This window comes from Gorilla gorilla, chromosome 14, assembly GCF_029281585.2.
Source record: "Gorilla gorilla gorilla isolate KB3781 chromosome 14, NHGRI_mGorGor1-v2.1_pri, whole genome shotgun sequence".
Classification (NCBI taxonomy): domain Eukaryota; kingdom Metazoa; phylum Chordata; class Mammalia; order Primates; family Hominidae; genus Gorilla; species Gorilla gorilla.
Window position 1 is genome coordinate 58,898,501 of NC_073238.2, and position 6,000 is coordinate 58,904,500.

Sequence of the window (6,000 nt, forward strand, 5' to 3'; positions counted from 1 at the left end):
CCCAGAGAAAAGGAAATTGGCCTCAAGACTGTAACAAAGAAATGCTGCCTCAGTTTCCAGCCTCTTGGCCTGCGCTACATGTTTCAGACTCAAGACTACTTGAGGAGTCAGCTCTTGCCTGAGTTTCCAGCCTGCTGGTCAGCCCTACAAATTTTGGACTTTCCAGCTCCCATAATCACATGAGCCAATTCTTTAAAGTAAATCTCTTAATATAAATACACATATATCCTATTGGTTCTGTTTCTCTGACAACCCTAACTGACAAAAGGAGTCTCTGCTGTCTGTATATTTAGGGTGTTCCTCTTGAGATGGCCAGATTTCTTTTCTTTTCTTTCTTTCTTTTTTTTTTTAAGATGGAGTCTCACTCTGTTGCTCAGGCTGGAGTGCAGTGTTGTGTTCTCAGATCACTGCAGCCTCTGCCTCCCTGGTTCAAGCGATTCTTGAGCCTCAGGCTCCCAAGTAGCAGGAATTACAGGTACACGCCACCACACCAGTCTAATTTTTTTGCATTTTTTGTAGAGATGGGGGTGTTGCCATGTTGCCCAGGCTGATCTCGAACTCCTGGGCTTAAGTGATCTGCTCACATCAGCCTCCATAACACACTCTCAATAATCACTATTAGAAAAACACAACCCATGACCTGTCCCCTAATCCTCTTCCCTTACTCTTCATTACTTTTCATAAATTCCCTAGAATTATCTCAGTCATTCTATTCCAAACAAACACTATAGAACCCTCTTTGTCTTAGTCAATTGGTCCACAGATTTTTTTCTTTTCTTTCTTTTCAAAAGTCTTGTTCTTTATTTTTATCCCCTTTGCCGCCGTCATATTTTGGTCCTTCTATTGTCTCCCTTTTGGATTTTTGTATGTCTTTCTGACCCCATGGCTTTAGTTTCTGTTCCTTTAATTTATTCTGCATTTTACGGATGATCTCAGCTTCTTAAAATAAGGTTTTTTCCATGTTGTTCTCCTTTGCAGATACTTTCATGTTAGCCTCTTGTTTAAGATGATGGATTGAGCACATATTGACTTCAAATTCTTTTCTTAAACCCCTTGAAAATGACAGTAAAATGTTTAAAATAAATAAACCCATAAAGACAAACATCATCATTTTGAAAACTGTAAAGCAGATGGATGAGTGATAACTGACTCACTAGACTTGTGAAAATTGAATTCTAAACCAGTGAGGGAAGTCTGTAAGTGACCTGATTTATATCACAAAATCTCCGAGATTCTTAGGAATTGGAATCATAGGAAGCTTGGGCACTCACTGGCAATGAACATGCAGCTGAAAACTAGCAGACAGCTTAAAAGTATGCATAAAAAGTCATTAGATCCTTAGATTCCTACCCCTACTGCACACAGCCCCTTCTCAGTCACAGCAAACTTTCCAGTCTTTTGTAGGGCCAATATAGTTTGAATATATGTCCTTGCCAAATGTCATGTTGAATTGTAATCCCCAATGTTGGAGGTGGAGCCTGGAGGGAGGTGTTTGGATTATGGGGGCAGATCCTTTATGTCTTGCTGCTGTCCTCGAAATAGTGAGTGGAGTTCCTGGGAGATCTGGTTGCTTAAAGGTATGTGGCACTGGCCGGGCGCGGTGGCTCACGCCTGTAATCTCAGCACTTTGGGAGGCCGAGGCGGGCGGATCACGAGGTCAGGAGATCGAGACCATCCTGGCTAACACGGTGAAACCCCGCCTCTACTAAAAATACAAAAAAATTAGCCGGGCTTGGGTGGCGGGCTCCTGTAGTCCCAGCTACTAGGGAGGCAGGAGAATGGCGTCAACCCAGGAGGCGGAGCTTGCAGTGAGCCGAGATCTCGCCACTGCGCTCCAGCCTGGGTGACAGAGCGAGACTCCGTCTCAAAAAAAAAAAAAAAAGTATGTGGCACTTGTCTCTCTTGCTCCTGCGCTGGCCATGTGGCATGCCTGCTCCCACTTCACCTTCTGCCATGAGTACAAGCTGAGCCATAATGCAAGCAAGAGCTGGTTCCAAGGCATATAGTTAGGCAATTGGAGTGAATGGAGCAATTAGCCAAGGATTCATGTGGAGTCACTTTCAAGAACCAGAACTCCAGAGGGTCTTAGGTCACACTTGTAACTTTTTTTTTTTTTCAGGTCAGGCAGGTAAATGTGCTGACATTGTAACAAGGTTTGAGGGTGGTACATTTCACACGCATGTGTGAAACACCCAACCGTCATCCTCATGAACTACAAAAGGATGCTTTTTTTTTCTTTCTTTTTTTTTTTTTGAGACAGGATCTCACTCAGTTGCCCAGGCTGGAATGCAGTGATATGATTGCAGCTCACTGCAGCTTCAACCTCCCCAGGCTCAGGTGATTCTCCCACCTCAGCTTTCTGAGTAACTTGGACTACAGGCTTGAGCCACCATGCCTGGCTAATTTTTGTATTTTTTATAGAAACAGGGTTTCACCATGTTGCCCAGGCTGGTCTTGAACTCCTGGGCTCAAGAGATCTGCCTGCCTTGGCCTCCCAAAGTGTTGTGATTACAGGCATGAGCCACTGCACCCAGCCCACACTTACATCTTTAAGTAATTTAGCATCTGGACTTGGTTGTAACAAAGCCCAGTTGGAGTCACACTCTGGTATCTGGTTGCTATGATTTGAATGTCCCCTCCAAAACTCGGAGAAATTTATTTATTTAATTTATTTATTTATTGAGACAGAGTCTTCCTCTGTCACCCAGGTTGGAGTGCAGTGTCATGATTTTGGCTCACTGCAACCTCTGCCTCCTGCGTTCAAGTGATTCTTCTGCCTCAGCCTCCCCAGTAGCTCTGATTACAGGCACATGCTCCCACGCCCTGCTAATTTTTGTATTTTTAGTACAGACGGGGTTCCACCATAGTGGCCCGGCTGGTCTTGAACTCCTGACCTTGTCATCTGCCCACCTCAACCTCCCAAAGTGCTGGTATTAAGGTGTGAGCCACCTTGCTGGGCCTCATGTTGAAATTTAATTGCCACTGTGACAGCGTTAAGAGGTGGAACTCTTAAAAGGTGATTAGGTCATGTGGGGCTCCACCCCTAGGAACAGATTAATGTTGTTATCATTGGAATGGGTTCCTGGTTAAAGTTTACTCCCCTCTTGCCCTTTCTGGCTCTCTTGTGCTCTCTTACCCTTCCACCTTCCTCCATGAGATGACACAGCAAGAAGGCCTGTACAAGATGCCAGCCCCATGCTCTTGGACGTTCCAACCTCCAGAACCATGAGCCAAATATATTTCTATTGTTTATAAATTACCCAGTCTGTGGTATTCTGCAGTATTTTGTGTCACAGTAACACAAAATGGGTAAGATAGAAAATTGTTATGGAAAAATGGGGCTGTTGCTTTAACAAATACCTGAAAATGTGGAAGCAGTTTGAACTGGTAATGGATAGAGGCTGGAAGAATTTAGAAGAAAAGCCTAGAAAAAGCCTTTGTCTTGAATGGAGCATTAAAAGCAATTCTGGTGAAATCTCAGAAGAAGACAAGGGATGTAGGAAAAGTCTGGAATTTCTTAGAGATTACTAAGTTGTCATGATCAGAATGTTGGCAGAAATATGAATAGTAAGGGCTGACACTGAGGAACAAGTATTGGAAACTAGAGTAAAGGCCGTCTTTGTTATAAACTGGTAAACAATTTGGCTGAATTTTATCTATGCCCTAAGCCTTTATGGAAGGTGGAATTTAAGAGTGATAAACTAAGATATGCAGTGGAAGAAATTTCTAATTAAAACATTAAAGGAGCTATGTGGCTACTTTTAACCACATACAGTAAGATATGAGAGGAAAAAAGTGATGTGAAGTTGGAATTTATAATTAAAAGAAAAGCATAAGTCACCATAGTGTCTGTGGGGGGGAAAAAAAAAGAGAGAGAGAGAGAGAGACAGAAGCAGAATAAAAAGACTTTGAAGAAATTCAGCCTGGCTACATAAAGGATGAAAAAACATGTTGGGAGAGCAAACCAAGCATGTGGCCAAGTGACTGTTTGCTAAGTAGATTAATACATGGATGGAAGAGATCATCAAGACAATGGGAGAAAGACACTGAAGGCATTTCAGAGATCTTGGAGACAGCTTCTCCCATTACAGCCCCAGAGATCTAGGAGGGCAGAATGGTTTCAGGAGATGGGCCTGGGGTACCCTCCATGGACTTGCTGCTCAGAGCTGCCTCAGATCTCTGCTCCCTGCATTCTGGTGCAGTGTTCCTGGACTGCCCCAACCATGGCTCAAGTGGACCCAGATACATTTTGACCTGCTGCTCTGGAAGGAACAAGCCAGAAACCTTGGCAGTGTCCATGTGGTTCTAATTCCTCAGACAAGCAGAATGCTAGAGCTGTGGGGGCATGGCTTCCTCCACCTTGATTTCAAAGGATGTTGCAGATAGGCTGGGGGTCGAGGGAGACACTTGTTGCAAGGGTGGAGTCACCACAGAAAGCTTCCACTAGGGCATTGTCAAGCGGAAATGTAAGGTCAGAGCTGCCACAGAGAGTATCCACTAGGGCAGTGCCTACTGGGGCCATGAAAGTGGGGCCAGTCCTAAAACCCTAGAACTGTAGAGCTACCAGCTTGCAGCGCCAGCTTCAGGGAGCTATAGGCACAGGACTCCAACCTATGAGAACTGCTGGGCAGACTGAGTCCAACAAAGCCATAGGAGTTGGACTGCCTGCGGCACTGGGAGGCCCATATCCCACCCCAGTGTGCCCAGGATGCGGGACATGGTGTCAAAGGAAATTATGCTGGAGCTTTAAGAAGACTGGATGTTGTTCCCCTGGTTAGCTTTTGGACTTACATGGGACCTGTTGGGTCCATGTAACTTGTTAATTTTACAGGCTCACAGCTGGAGGGTAATTGGTCTCAGGATGAATTGTGCTTTTAGGCTTACCCATAGCTAACTTAGAGGAGACCCTGGACTTTGGATTTTTGAGTTAACGCTGGAATGAGTGAAAAATTTGAGGGCTGTTGTGATGGGGTGAATATATTTTGTATGTGAGAAAGACATAAGTTTTGGGGGACTAATGAAGAATGCTAGTGTCTGAATGTCCCCTCCAAAACTCATGTTGAAATTTCATTGCTGGCCAGGGGCGGTGGCTCACACCTGTAGTCCCAGCACTTTGGGAGGCCAAGGCGGGTGGATCACGAGGTAAGGAGATCAAGATCATCCTGGCTAACACGGTGAAACCCCGTCTCTACTAAAAATACAAAAAATTAGCTGGGGGTGGTGGTGGGCGCCTGTGGTCCCAGCTACTTGGGAGGCTGAAGCAGGAAAATGGCGTGAACCCGGGAGGCGGAGCTTGCAGTGAGCCGAGATCGCACCACTGCACTCCAGCCTGGGCGACAGAGCGAGACTCCGTCTCAAAAAAAAATTAAAAAAAAAAAATTTAATTGCTATTGTGATGGTATTTTTGTTTATTTATTTATTCATTTTTGAGATAGAATCTCTGTGTTGCCCAGGCTGGAGTGCCATGGTGCGATCTTGGCTCACTGCAACCTCCACCTCCCAGGTTCAAGTGATTCTCGTACCTCAGCCTCCTGAGTAGCTGGGATTACAGGCGCCCACCACCATGGCTGGCTAATTTTTTTTGTATTTTTAGTAGTATTTTTCACCATGTTAATCAGGCTGGTCTTGAACTCCTGACCTCAAGTAATCAACCCGCCTCGGCCTCCCAAAGTGCTGGGATTACAGGCATGAGCCACCGTGCCCGGCCAGGAATGGGTTCTTGGTAAAAGCATATTTGGTCGCCTCTTGTCCTCTCTTCCTCTCTTGCCCATCCACCCGCCAGCATGGGATGACGTAGCATGAAGGCCACTTGACTTCGGACTTTGCATCCTCCAGAAATGTAAGAAATAAATTATTTTTCTTTATGACTACCCAGTCTATGGTATTCTGTTATAGCAACACAAAACAGACTGACACTAGCAGAATTTCTACAAGATCTTTTTTATTTTGCTTCCATTACAATTTCATTTTGGCTTTTGACCCTTGCATCTAGAATAGTCT

At 44.8% G+C, this 6,000-nt stretch overlaps 1 non-coding gene across 1 annotated transcript; it reads right to left on the reverse strand.

Moving 5' to 3' along the window:
• Positions 1-2,118: 2,118 nt before the first annotated feature.
• LOC115930490 (small nucleolar RNA U13) lies at positions 2,119-2,224 on the reverse strand. The gene has a single exon (XR_004067126.1). It is a non-coding gene; the product is annotated as a small nucleolar RNA U13 (small nucleolar RNA).
• Positions 2,225-6,000: the final 3,776 nt, after the last annotated feature.